Source organism: Coenobita brevimanus, chromosome 29 (genome assembly GCF_032717465.1).
Source record: "Coenobita brevimanus isolate Jiangsu-jjx chromosome 29, ASM3271746v2, whole genome shotgun sequence".
Taxonomy (NCBI): domain Eukaryota; kingdom Metazoa; phylum Arthropoda; class Malacostraca; order Decapoda; family Coenobitidae; genus Coenobita; species Coenobita brevimanus.
Window position 1 is genome coordinate 31932662 of NC_136982.1, and position 15059 is coordinate 31947720.

Below are 15059 nucleotides of genomic sequence, written 5' to 3' on the forward strand. Positions count from 1 at the left end.
ACTTATCAACGTATGGGTTTCTGAACACAGGTATTCGCTTCTCCATTCACAATCATATAACGCACACCTTAGCCCTCCACATATGAAAGTATAGGTAACTACTGCTTCACATATCGATAACATAGGCTCTGCTACCCGTCCACGTATTTAATCGTAAAGAACTTCACCCATTGATATGTAGCCTGTCACTTCTCAAACATCCAGCCTACTAACCCTTCAGTTCAGCCCAGTGCCTCACCAATCTCTTGCCTGTCAGTATCAACATTCTATCCAGTTCTAATACAAGGCCAGGATTTACAAACAGAATTACGGTTAGATGGCTCTCGTAATTAAAGTTTGTTTTTGCAAGAAGAAAGAGATACATAGGAAGCCTTCTGTACATTCCTTCCAGTGTCGCTGATGGAAAAAGAAATCATAGTTAACAAAAGCTAGTGAGTAAGAGCATTTGATTTTCAGCCTTTAATTCTTTTTAGTCCCTGACAAACCCTACAACATGTTATTCGTCAGTATTTCAGCTTTGATTTGAAAATTAGGTTTTTGCTTTTTCATTTCTATTTCTTGTTTTTCTGTCTGTAATAGCCAAACATTCCCATACCCCAGTCCCTCCACTTATAGCTCTCTTCCTTCCCCAGTCCATCCAGTTCCAGCTCACACTCCATCCCTAATTTATCACTCCTCCACTTTCAGTGTTTAAATATCGCTCCCTAGTCTACTCATCACATACCTACTGTCCCAGTTTGACCCCCTCAGGTTCTTATTGTCCCACCCAGTTGTCTTCATTTTAAAGGGTAGCAGGAAGAGCCATCTGAATTCACTGCCACTCCCATCACCGTCCCACAACCACACCTGTATACCACCACCACTTACAGTAACTGGCAACTCTACCACTACTACCATAACCCCCATCCCCTCATCCCCAGCTCCTCTACAGTCACTGCGGCCTGCGACTTTCGCAATGAACCCTTCAGGTTTGGATATCTCAACACTTATTGCCACCTCGACCATTGAATATGTGGTTTTCTCATTCCACATGGCGAATCTTATCACCACACCTGTCTGCCCCCTCCACCATACCTGTCTGCCCCTCCTCCGCACCTGTCCACCTCCTCCTCCCTACTTGTCTGTCCCCTCCACCACACCTGTTTGTCCCCACCACCACACCTGTCTGCCCCCTCCACCAAACATATCTGCTCCCTCCAACGCGTGTCTACACCATCCACCATACCAGTCTGCCCTCTCCACCACACTTGTCTTCCTCCCACCACCTCACCTGTCTTCCCCCCCACCACCTCACCTATCTTCCCCCCAGCGCCACACCAGTCTGCCCTCTCCAACAAACTTGTCTGTGCCCTTCGCCACTTCCTTTTGCCCCTCCACCACACCTGTCTGCCTCATCCCCCCCACCACCACCACATCTGTGTGCCCCTCCACATCAGCGTTTAGTCTGGGTATACGTTCTCCATCAGACTCTTACTTATCCAGCAATTACCTGATTACTCCCTCAGACGCCACCTTACCCAAGAACACTCAAAAGGAGCCAGGTGTGTCTCAGAATACCCAACCTTATCACAGTCGATTCTTTAATTTGTTATTAAAATAACGGACTTTATTTTCATGGAAGTCTTGCATAGCCCAGAACTGCAGCCCACATAACGTGTAAATGGCATCACACACCATGAAACCATACACAAAAACACTCATGCTCATCCTCAGAAGACTCTTGCTTTCGTTGGACTCAGAAGACTCCTCCTTGCTCAAGAAGACTCGTGCCTACCCAAGAAGACTCCTGCGTACCCCCCAAAATTCCTGCTTACTCAGTAAGGCTTTTGCCTACCAGAAAACTCTTCCTTACCGGAGAAGATTCCTGCTCATCCAGGTAGACTTCTGCTCACCCACGTAGACTCCCGCTCACCCAAATAGACTCCTGTTCACCCAAATAGGCTCCTGCTCACTCAAGAAGACTCCTGCTCATCCAAGAAGATTCCTGCTTACCCAAGTAGACGCCTGTTTTACCCAAGAAGACTCCTGTTTACCCAAAAAGACTCCTGTTTACCTAAAAAGACTCCTGTTTACCCAAGAAGACTCCTGTTTATCCAAGAAGACTCCTGCTTACCCAAGTAGACTCCTGTTCACCCAAGTAGATTCCTGCTCACCCATGAAGACTTCTACATAGCCGAGAAGACTCCTACTCACCCGGGAAGACTCCTGCACACCCAAGAAGGCTTCTTCTTTCTACAGAAAATTCCTGCTCTCCCTGGATCGGAAGACTCCATATTTTTGCACGGAAGACTAAGACTTAGCTTTCCCGGGGATGAACTACTTCCGTCAACTGGACATTTTCAAACTGTACCATCATGTCACCCTCACGATATCATACCTGGGCCCACGCACCTACACTTAACACACTCAGAAGCCATCCCGTAGTCATATCATTACCTTCAGTCCCGGTGGTATAGTCAGTTTGTTTTCACTTGACGGAACTAGGTCATTTCCATAACTTTTTGAGTACAACTGTATGTCGTGGTTGCATGCAATTCGATAAGCCAGAGTTAAGAGGTAGCAGTGACTCTACTTGGCTACTACTAAAACTGACCCTCCGGTCTGACTACCCTTGGCCATCAGCCGAGCTGAAGGTGTTAGGGGTGTTTGTAAGGCCAATAAGCGCGGTACTGCCAGGAAGGAAGAGACAGTTTGTCATTATTAAAATTAGTTGTACAGTATTTACGGATAGGCCTATTATAAAAAACAGACCTAAACCGTCGTAACCTAACCGTGAAAGCCATATACGTCAGCCCTAAATTGACATTCTTTGGCTCTAACCTTGACAAAGACTGAAAAATGTAGTGTGCGGCTAGGTTATACTTGATTTTCTGAGATTTTGTTGGTGTAATGGCCAATTGGCCATAAATAAGGCTGCGCAGCAAAACTTGATAATAACCCAGAATAATAGACGTAATCCTGCAACAGAGATGGCGCGGGTGTTGAGAGGCCCTTAAATCACACAGTCATTTATGTAGATCTTGATGAGTGAAGTTTGTTGAGATTCTCTACCTCGCCGCTGAATGAGTGGCAAGTAGTCCAGCCATGCAGTCCGGTCAAATCTTATGCTCAAGGGAGTGCCATAAGTGATCATCAGAATTAGGAGCCCGCTTACACTCTGATGTACTCATTTTTAAGAATATGACCATTATTGTTCTCCCACGCCTTCACCTTTTCAGTTTCTACGTTCACGCTCCAGTTTTCAGTTTTACATATTTGGTTTTTACATCCATGCAGTGTTTTCCCTTTTAGACTCACAGTTTCCTCTTTTACACTCTTAGTTTTCCCTTTCACACTCTGTTTCCTTTTGCACACTCAGTTTTCTCTCACACGCCCTCAGTTTTCCCCTCTCACACTCTTGATTTTCCCTTTCACACTCATCGTTTTCCATTTCCATTTTCAGTTATCCCCGCTCACACACTCTCAGTTTCCTCTTCACACCCTCAGTTTCCTCTTCACACTCTCAGTTTCCTCTACACACTCTCAGTTTCCTCTTCACACCCTCAGTTTCCTCTTCACACCCTCAGTTTCCTCTTCACACTCTCAGTTTCCTCTTCACACTCTCAGTTTCCTGTGCACACTCTCAGTTTTCCTTTCACACCCAGTTTTCACCTTCGCTTTGTCAGTTGCCCATTTAAGCTCTCAGTTTTTCATTCACACGCTCAATTTTCCCCTTCACACTCTCAATTTTCCCTACGTCTTTTCCCCCCCTTCACATTCAGTTCTCCTTTCACGCTCCTGTTCATCCCCTTTACACTCTTGGTTCACCCCATCAGCTCTCAGTTTTTCCCTCCACACTCTCACACTCTCGGTTCTAAGAATAAGGCCGTTACCCCCTTCCCCACACGCTCCCAGGCGCCTGTGTGAGTTGTGTTTTGTGGCCCCGAGCGATGCGTGGCGGGGTGCTGGAGGGGTGTTGCGAGGCGAAGTGAGACAGGGGTGGCAGGCAGGGAGGCAGGGGGTGAGGCTGGGGCGGGAATGAGGTCGAGTGAGTGTCTGGCTTGAAATGGGTCGGGGTGGTCAGGCGAGGCTATGCTGGTGACACAGATCTCCCAGTGAAATTATCAGCACATGCAAATTTGAACACAGGGATTAACATACAATAATATAAACAAACACATGGACGCAGCATGCACTGAGACTGGCGAATGACACACACACACACACACACACACACACACACACACACACACACACACACACACACACACACACACACACACACACACACACACACACACACGAGGACTTTGGTGTTCATGGCACATACGGACCCCCACACACAAATTCACGAAGATACTGGTGTACGTGACTCAGGCGCGCGCGTGCACACACACACACACACACACACACACACACACACACACACACACACACACACACACACACACACACACACACACACACAAGAGGACAACAATGATCGTGGCATTCCCAGAGACACAGATACAGATTCTGTGTGTGTGTGTGTGTGTGTGTGTGTGTGTGTGTGTGTGTGTGTTAATAATTAGCAGTTGCTGTCTCCATCACATCGATGAAGGCATGCAAATTTTAACATCATTTTCACCACGCTCGCTGGAGAGGAAGAAAAAATGTATTATTGAACCAGTGCGAGTGGTTTGGCTGCTATGTTGATGTTCTCTCTGTGTTCAGTGTTCATCCGAGTTATAACAGATTGATGATAACTTGATAATTAGCTGGGTCGGTATGTAAAAGTTCTCCAAGTGTTCAGGTATATAAATGTTTTCGTCTGTAACAGATTAATAATAACGACAGTAATTTGGTGGCTCTGTTAATGTTCTTTGTTCAGCCATATATGTTCACCTTTGTAGTAGAATAGTGATAAGTTTTTGGATTTCTTTTTACATTTTCTCTACCACTTCACTGCGATGACGTACTTTTCATTCTACTTAACCTACTACCAGATGATTTTCTTAACGATAGGAAGGAACTCTAATAATGGAGGAGTTATTGAAGGCTCTGTCTAACCCCTCCAGCTCGATACGTCTCTCCAAAACTGTATAAATTTGTCTGAAGGTAACAAGAATGAACTATAAATATGCATCGTCGTAGAGAAGAAATTAAGGTATCTGATCACGACATGCAATTTGGCGTAATTCACCTGTTTGCAATTTTCAGAACTTAATCTGGCCTTTTAGTGTTTTTTTTTTTTAATGTATTTTCAACACCGTCGGGTTTAGTGTGCATTAATTTGGGAATTTTGCTATCCAGCCAGCAAAACTACCTTACTCCAAAACAGTTGTAACAATTGAACTTAAACAAGCCTCGTATCATTATCACAGTTTTATTTTGTACGGGCACATCCCAGACCATTACTGTGACTGCAACTATTCATAATTCTATATACGCACTGTACATAACTCTGAAAGCTCGAGACTTTGCATCATAATGAAATGGCAGACGAAAGTTTTTTTTCAAGCTAACTGGATGAAGCGAGGCTACGTAAATAAGTGAAGTTCATGCTGGCCGAGTGAAATGCATTTATGCTGATGGAAGTTGATGAAAGTGTGGGTGGACTTGGGCTGAATTACGCACCAAAGCACACACGGTTGTCTCTGTAATGTGATCTGCTTAACAGTTTTTTCCTTTGTATAGGCAGAGAATAGCTACGTAGATAAAAATAAATATTATTATCCGTTGCCATGCTGGAAGTTACTGTCTGCTTGTATTCCTTCCCCATCAAGGAAGACTCGCACTCCTTTTCTGTCGAGCTATCAGTGTAAGAGTTAACCAGTGCTCTCTGTCCTTCACATATGCAGCGGATCAACTCAGGAACGGTCTTCTCCATTCTGTAGTTTACTTATTACATCTTGTCTGTTCAGCGTAATGTGTCTAGGCATCTCTAAATGAACGTGTCTTGATTTTGGCATTCTCTGTTCCATACTGTAAAGGAAAACATTTTGAAGGCGTCCATCCTTTCGTTCATTGTTTTGTATTAAAAAAAATATTGTATTATCTCGACCCCTAATTCAGTGAGTACAGAGCTCTGTCAAACTGGTCCTAATTCTCTCGGTCATGGGGCAAGGCAGGGACCATGGTATAGCGGCTGGCTCGCCCTGCCTCGCCCCGGTCCGTCCTACTGTGGTTCTCCTTATATGGTTCTGCCCTGTTCTGTCCATTGTGTAATTCTTTTCAGTCTGCTCCTCCTACCATCTTTATTAGGATCAGCCCTAATTTTCATGTGGCAGTCTTTTATTTATTTATTTATTTATTTTATTATTAGCCACCCAGTCTCAACCAGACTTAATCTAACATACTCGCATCTAACTTAATAAATACCTCGTGCATGGGTCCGGGCAAGGCGATTGTATTGCGGCTGGGTCACCCTGCCCTGCCCCGTTCCGTTCCGTTACTGTTGGTCATCTTACGTTATCCTGCACCTTCCCTCCATCAACAATGCGTTGTCTAGATTGCCTCTGCCATTTTACTACGAGTGGTCCGAACCTCAAGGCGACAGCTTTTCAGCCTGCTAAATTTTCCCTCCCTTTAGCCACCTAGATATTACCTAAAGTCAGCTAATCAGTTGTACCATAACGTATCCCAATCTTACCCAACTCAGTTAAGCCTGACCTGTTCCTGCCTGAGTATGAAGCCGGTGGTCTTTAACATGTGAATGTGTACCGGTACCCACCCGAATGTTAGAATATTCTCTGTACATCCGGCAGAAGCAGGCCTGAGCAAAAATTCACATTCCCACTCCGTTCCACTGTTGCTTACCCGCCCTTCCTTACTTTGCCCCACCCCGCCTCACACTGCCACGCCCTTGCACCCCCCCCCCCATCCCTCGCTATCCTGTTCACTGCTCCTCATGAACCCTTCAGCCCGAGGACGTATTTCATCTTTATTTTCCTTGCTGTCCGACGATTTTGCTCGAACTGAGAGAGCACCCTATCCGTGGAGGGGCTGATAGGAATTAATTAAACCCTTTCAGTTCGAAATATCTCTAAGAAGAATAATTTTTCTGGAGATAACGAGGATAAAATATACACGTCGACTTTGGGCTGAAGGGTTAATGCCACTAAGACACCCTTCTCGGATTCCCTCTTGCTTCCCCATAAAACCTCCCCTCCCCTATCCACTCTCCCCATCACCCCCTCCTCCCTCCCAATCCAACCTTGACTCAGCCTGGCTCACCTTCCTTTGTTTTGCCCCGCCCCGCTCGTCCCCACCTCCACCCCACCCCACCTCAACTCACCTCAGCCTGTTCATCGCTATCTTCTAGTTCACCACGCCCCTCCCAGTCTCTCTGTTGCTTCTTCTTTGCCATAGTCCATTCTTGTGCACCTCCCCTTGCGGCTTATACTTATCTGCCGTGTCCTTCTCTCGCCGATCCAGTTATCTCACATCGAACTCCGTGCCATCCCTCCAGCTGAATCTTTGTCTTCCTCAGGCCCTCACCACGCCCCCCACCTCTCTTTCTCTTTCTCTCTCTGCATCCCCTCAAAATCCACTCTCACTTCCCAAAATGTATCCAGCCATTCCCAGCCCTCTTTTCTTTACCTTCTCTTCCTCAGTTCTTCCTACTCAACCGCAGTCTTGCTTCCTTCATCTCTTTCTCTCTTCCCAACCCCCTCCACACTTCCCAGTCGCCTCTCACTCTCCGTAATGCCACAGCACATGCATAGTCCACATTTTTTTTTCCCCTTTCCTCCACTCGTTCCCCCCCGCCATCATCCCCCGTCTCCTTTCCCCCTTTGCACTTCTCCCCACTCCCTCCCAATCCCAGCTCAAACACTTTCCAACTCCGCTCACTTCTCATAATGCCTCCGCCCAGTGCATAGAGTCCATTTTTTTTTTAATTCGTTCTTTCCCCATCTCTCCACCCCGCTTCCCATCGTTTTACCCTCTCTTGACCTCCTTTCTACCCCCTCCACACTTACCCCCCCTCCCTCTCCATATCACCCCCTCTGTACACGTTGTCCTCTTTTACACCCCAAGTCTTTCTAGCACAACCAGGCCCCGTCCTAGTCCGTCCTGCCAAGTGTATCGTGACCTAATGCAAGCGTATATTAAAAGTGCGTATTTACACAACATACATACTAGTAGCTACATTTTAAAAGGGCAGTAGGTATATAGAAGAAAAGTATATAAAATTAGGTTTAAGGCTAAGCGGTATTGAATCACTGACCGTGTGTGTGTGTGTGTGTGTGTGTGAGTGAGCTATTCATCCTGTCAGCTGTTAAGCTGAATTAAACCGTCTGAGAAAACCAGAATAAAATGTATGACATCATCAGGTTCAGGGGATTAATGGATATAGTGTTGCCGCTTCATCCTGAGAGGTTGACCCCAACTTGATACAGTCGCCTGATATTAGCCAGAATAAAGATACTGAAGATACTCTCAGGCTGAAGGGGCAAATGGAAATTATTTCTAATGGTTTGTTAGGTTGCTTATTGTCTTAAAATTGTATCTTGTTAGTACACTGTCACATTGCATCTCAAAAAATACAACCGGTATGTCATCTTTATGTAACAGTTTGCATATATTATCGCTTCGAAAGTGTGTAATTGCATCTGCTGCTACAAACTATTAGCTAATTTTTATGTGATATCAGCACTGGTTAATGCATTTATGGTCTGCAGCGGGTAAATGAGCAGGCATTCTAAAACGCTCCTTTACTGCAGCTGGAGAAGTTAGTTCAAAATGTAATGACTTTATTGAAAACGAATATTTGAATTAGTTAAGTTCGATCTAACACCGTTGTTATTAATATTATTTTTACTCTTGATGATGATGATATTATTATTATTATTATTATTATTATTATTATTATTATTATTATTATTATCATTATTATTACTGTTATTATTTTAAAGTTTTCTGGCTTAACATTCATACAAAACATTGGAGCGATACTTACAGTCGCCTCTTATTTATTGATATTATCGGGGTGAATGACTCTCAGCTTCCAAGAGCGAGTTGCTGAGTGCGCTAATGACTCCAGTCCCAGCCAAATGTGTCCTGATTATGTACTGGTGGGGCTAATGATTGTACTGGGAAGGTTGATAGGTGAACTGGTGAGGCCACTGGGTGAACTGGGAAGATGAACCAATATCCCCAAGCTCCCTTACGTCACTGAGCAGGGAGAGACTATGTAATGAAATTAAAGAAGAAAATTTTAACATCCTTCACTACCATGTTTATCTTACCATTATTGATTTCAGCTGCTTCCAGACGATTTTATTCCGCTTAGGAAAGGCCTCTCTTATTGTTGAGGTTAAAAAAGGACTCTACCTAATCCGTCCAGTAAGAAAAATCTCTACTAACCCAAATTATAAGCGCTTGGTTATTGGATTAAAAAGGATTAAAAACCGTACTGGTGAGGCTACCGGGTGGACTGGGTAGAGGAATCAATACATCCCAGTTCCCTCACGTCTCTTGGGTGGGATGACAAATGTACTGAAGACAAGGGGAATGTTTTTAAGTCCCTCACAATCGTCTCTTATTTTGTCGTGGCGAAGTCATGCTGCCTCCGACGATTTTATTCAGCTTAGCAGAGACCTCTCGTACTGGAGGATGAAGGCGAAATCTAACCCCTCCAGTTCGAAACTCTCATAAATTGAATAAAACCGTATGGAAGTGGCAAAAACAAATTGAAATGATGTCAGTGTAGAGGATGGATAAAAATTCTTCATTCTAGTGTCTTTATTGTTTAAGATTGACTGCAGCAAGACTTATATTTCGATTAAGAAGGAGCAGTTGCACTCAGGGGAATAAGAAAAATCCCCTTCAATCCTTTCATCAATAGAAGCTAAATAAAATCGTCTGGAGGTGTCAAGAGTGAAATGCAAAAAAAATGACATCGAAGCGAAGGGAATATGGTCTGAACTTACATATTTATTGTCTAGGAATAATTATAATGGCTACCTTAATCCTTTAATCCTGGTGTAAAAAGTTGTTGAGTCACTTATCGGATGTTTATATAAATGTGTAATTCCTGTATATGGATTATTTCAGGGCGGGTGAATAAAAATGTGAAAAATTAAAACTTATGAAGTGTGTTTTGTGTTTCCTGGTTGTGCTTTGCTGGGTGGAGTTGTTTCTCTCTCTCTCTCTCTCTCTCTCTCTCGTCATGTACTTTACGGACAAGGCGGAATGACTATCCGCGAAATGTATGTGTAGTGTATGTATAAACACACACACACACACACACACACACACACACACACGACAAATGAAGGCAAATTATTTGATTCTGCACTGGAACTATATCTTCTGCTGATTGTTTCCCAAATCGAATTACTCCATTCTTGTCTCTTCATCTGTGTTCGCTGCAAATGGAATGAAGTTTTTGAGTTAATTTATCGTGTAACCTTAACCATTTGCCTTTTTTTTTTTAATCGAATCTTCAGCCTTGACTGACCCGCAGGTTCCCATCAAGTTTGGTCTGTATCGAAGAAAAACTAGGTTACATAAGTTTATTATGTTACTGTGACAGTTTTTTCCTAAAAAGCAATAGGTCATCCCCTTGGCTGACCCTTAATCCTTCCATCAACTTAGGCTAAAATTCAGTCAAAGCTGTGTTGACTAATTTGTTAACTCTCAGATACACACAGGTCGAACTTTGACCTTGACCAGCGACTTTGTTTGCTGAGTATTGTCAATTTGAATCTCTTCGTCATTGCCACATATAGTCTTTCCATCAACGTTGGTGTAAACTGGATAAAACTGTTTAAGCAGACCTCACCACGTGTCCTTGAATTTGGACATTCACTGTGACCTTTGTTGTTGACTGTTCTCAAAACCAAGTAATTTCGTCCTGGCTTTACCTTGGACCATTTCACGCAGACTAATTGAAAACTTTAACTTTACCTTGCCATGCGACCTTGACCCAGTGTTCTAAAAACCAATAGGTCAATCCCTTTAGCTGACCCTCAATCCTTGCAACAAATTTGGTTAAAAAAAAAAAAAAAAAAAAAACACGGGCTGAATTTTGACACTACACTGTGATCTTGACTTTTGCCTGATTGTTCTCAAAACCGAATACTTTCGTTCTCACTTTATCCTTAACCTTTTTACCAAGCTCAGTGTTAACGCAATAAAAACTGCTTCAGTTGACTTTTCCATGTGGCCTTGGCCTTCGACTTATTTTTCTCAATCTTACCTGATTCTTTGCCCTTCCACCAGGTTTGGTTAAAATAGGATCAGAATTATTTTATTCACAACACGTGCGCGCGCTGAGCACACTGCTATACCCTCCGGGCTATCAACTGAAGGTATAATTGCCTTTCCCGGGACGGAGTCTGGTGAGGTACTGTTTTTGGTTGAGTGTCTTTGTTCGTTTCTTTCTTTGTTAGCAGCATTACGGAAAAGCAGCTGAATGATATTACTTGAAACTTTCAAGATATGTGGGCACTTGTCCCAATAGGAAAATGATTAAATTTTGGAGGTAATCAGGTGACCATGAAAGGTCAAAATCAGGGTCACGAATTTTCAGAGGGCTATAACTTGAAACCGCTTGAAGATAAGAGATATTTACCATTATCAGCATACAGGAATTTCCATATGGGCGTTCATTTGGCACCAAGATTTTTGACATAGAGTGACCTTGAAAGGTCAAACTCAACTTCACGGATATTCAGGGGGTTGTAACTCGAAACCTGTTGCACATATATGTCTACTATCATCAGCATATACAGTAGGAAGTCTCATTTGGGCTTTCAGTATTTAACAGCAATAAAATAACTGCTGTCGGTCGAGGTTTGTTGTGCATAGCAAAACTTGATACATGTGGATAATAACTATTCTTGGGATGTGGAAGAAGGATTTCGAAGGTTTGAATGGGGGATGCTGATGCTGGTGATGATGGTAATGATAATTATGATAAGGAAGAATAAGACAAATTAAGATGGAGAAGACAGAAACCGAAATATGTCTTCATGAAATTTTTCAGTGCTGCAAGAGCAGTGCCGGAGCCGTACATGTATGGTTTGCATTTGCAAGTGGCGTCAACACGCGAATTTTCAAATTTGGCGGGAGGTGACTGGCATGGACACGCATGCACCCTTCCAGCATCTGTACCCACATCCTATATCATCTATATACCCAACAAGAGTGTCCTTGGCTCGAATAGCATAGTTACCAATGAAGAAAACGAAAATCTCCTATACCTCAACTCAGTGGGTGTTGGTGGCGGCCGATCAAGTCTATGGGCGTTACTCCGAAGTTTTCAGCTGCCTGTCAGGGAGAATCAACCTCAAAATCAACCTAAGTGGCTTCTGTGAGTACTTTTATGGTTGTTCTCCATGTTTTCTCATCATTTCTAACCTATCTAGCAAAAAAAAAAAAGTGGTCGAAAATTGGCCAGCACCACGGCTCCATGAGGGTCCAAAGTCTGCCGGCACACGGCAGGTTAAAGGAAAGTAAATAATCAAGTGAATGGATGGGTGGCTTAGCTAAATCTGATCAGAATGACGAAGTCTTAGTTTTGTTATCACCTGCCTTTTAGTAAGCCGGAGCGATATGTTTTTGCCTGTGTGTGTGTGTGTGTGTGTGTGTGTGTGTGTGTGTGTGTGTGTGTGTGTGTGTGTGTGTGTTTGTTTGTTTGTTTGTTTGTTTGTTTGTTTGTTCCCATTATATCTCATGAACGGCTTGAGTTATCAACATGAAACCTTCAGAGTATCAAGATATGGCCAAAATCTTGGATGAGCTAAAAAAAAAAAAAAAAAATGGGCATTTGGGGTCAAGGTCAGGGTCACCAAAATGCCTGCCAAAGGTCAACTAGCTTTTATCGCCCTCCTTTAGCGCCATTATATCTCATGAACGGCCTGAGCTATCAACATGAAACCTTCATGATATGAAGATATGGCCAAATCTTGGATTGTCAACAGCATATTCTGGCGGGCGATTAGCATTCGGCTCCCGAATTCTTTTCTTTCATTTATCCTTGTTATTGCCAAGCGATTTTATTCAACTCAGAAAAAGTTTCGCATATTGGGATAGCTGATGAAGGATATATCAAACCCTTTCAGCTCAACCAGTCACCCTGAAGCTAAATAAAATCGTTTTCAATTAGCAAGATTTAAAAAAATAATCATTGTGGATTTGCTAAATATCTTGACAGAAGATTTTAGGGCTAATAAATGTATTAGAGAACGAAAAGAAAGAGAAAAACTAAAAGTGTTGGAACTGATATGCAGCATAAAAAACACTGACCTAAAAATTGACATTTGCTAAAAATAAATAGTGTTTTGTGTGCACTAATGTCCTTTGATAGACAGACCGAGTAGTTATAACACCGACGCCGAAAAATTACCTGCCAGAGTAATTTATTGTCTGAGACTGATCGAAAAATTGTGACTTCGGGCTTTAAAAACAACTTCTAGTGTCTTGCATTTTGAGACATTGACTAATAAATGACAAAACTGCCTCTTTTATGAGATGTATTAATGTTCGTTTTAGTAAACATTGTAGAAATCTCATCATACTGTTTGACTTTGTTTTATTTTCCATTTTCTTATTTTTTTTTATTGTTTTGTGCCCAGTGACGATAGAACATGATTTTGTGATGAAGAGCTCGTTAAGAATGTTTAATTTTATTTGTTTAGGTATTGCTTAGGCAATTTAGCTTTGTTATTTTTTCATCTAATATCAGATTTTTCCTTTACCTATTATATATTGTAAGTCTTTGCCTCCCTGTTCTTCCCTTCCTTACCCATGATGAAAGAAACCTGTAATACCCTAGGAAAATCCGGGAGAATAAATTTTTATTACGCCTTGACTGAGGCGCGGATCGAGACTATGAGATAAAAGTCCTCAGCACAATAAAAGTGGAAAATGTACTGGTTTCTCCTGCACAGTAAAAGTGGAATATTAGTTGATTTGTCCTGCACAGTAAAAGTAGAATATTAACTGATATGTCATGCACAGTAAAAGTAGAATATTAACCGATATGTCATGCACAGTAAAAGTGGAATATTAGTTGATTTGTCCTACACACTAAAAATAGAATATTAACTGATATGCCCTGCACAGTAAAAGTGGAATATTTGTTGGTTTTTCCTGTACAGTAAAAGTGGAATTTTAACTGATTTTTCCTGCACAGTTACAGTGGAATACTGCCTATGCTAATTTCCCCTTCACAGTAAAAGTGGAATAATGGTTAAGTTTTCCTGTGACATTATAGGTGCTTCTCATCATACTGACTCATAGGATGTGCTCTGGGTAAGATTATAAACTCCTTCTTGCCGGTGCCAGGGGGTTGTCTCTTACCTTCAGGCCGACAGTGGGTAGCGGGGTACAGTTGTGGTCAGGAATATCGCTCTGGGTTTTAGCTGAAGAGGAATTACGAAGCTCATACACAGTATTCTAGGATCTCTGTTGGGTTTTGAAGACATCAGTAAGTAGCAAAAGTCATTGTTTACTCGCCTGCTGTTTATCGTACGTCAGTGGAACGATTATAAGTGTCCGCCGTGGTGCCTGAACAAGTATATGACAGGATGAGACAACTTTTGTCTGGTGATGGCGCAGTGGTAGGCCGTCTGACTGCCTCCTGGTAGTGTTGGCGTGATCTCCGACACAGTTAAGGTGGAACAGTAGTTACTTTACGCAAGGTTGCATTATTTAACGATGGCCTTAGCAGTTGATCAACTTCCTTCTCCATACAGTTCTTTCATTGTTCATATATATCTATAATCCATTGACCCAACTTTGTTTATGTTTATAGTGATAAAGGCGTTAGAAAACTTGTCTGCCGTTCGAAAGGAAGCGAGTTCGATCCGAGGATAGAGCAGATCATAATGTGGTGATTTTTATTATTTCTTTAAATAATAGAACAGAGGAAGGAAAAAACAAATGAATAAAAATAAAATTAGTTTTAAATAGACTTTACCGAACTTCCACGTAGCCTCTTCGCTGTATCAGTATACTAGTCTTGAGTGATATACCTTTAGCATCTATTCCGTATGCGTGGTGGGTGTTGGCGGTGAGGCGGTAGCATGCGAGTGTCTGACACGGAGGAAGGCTGTTGGGCCTCACTGAACGAGCTATCAAGTATGTGC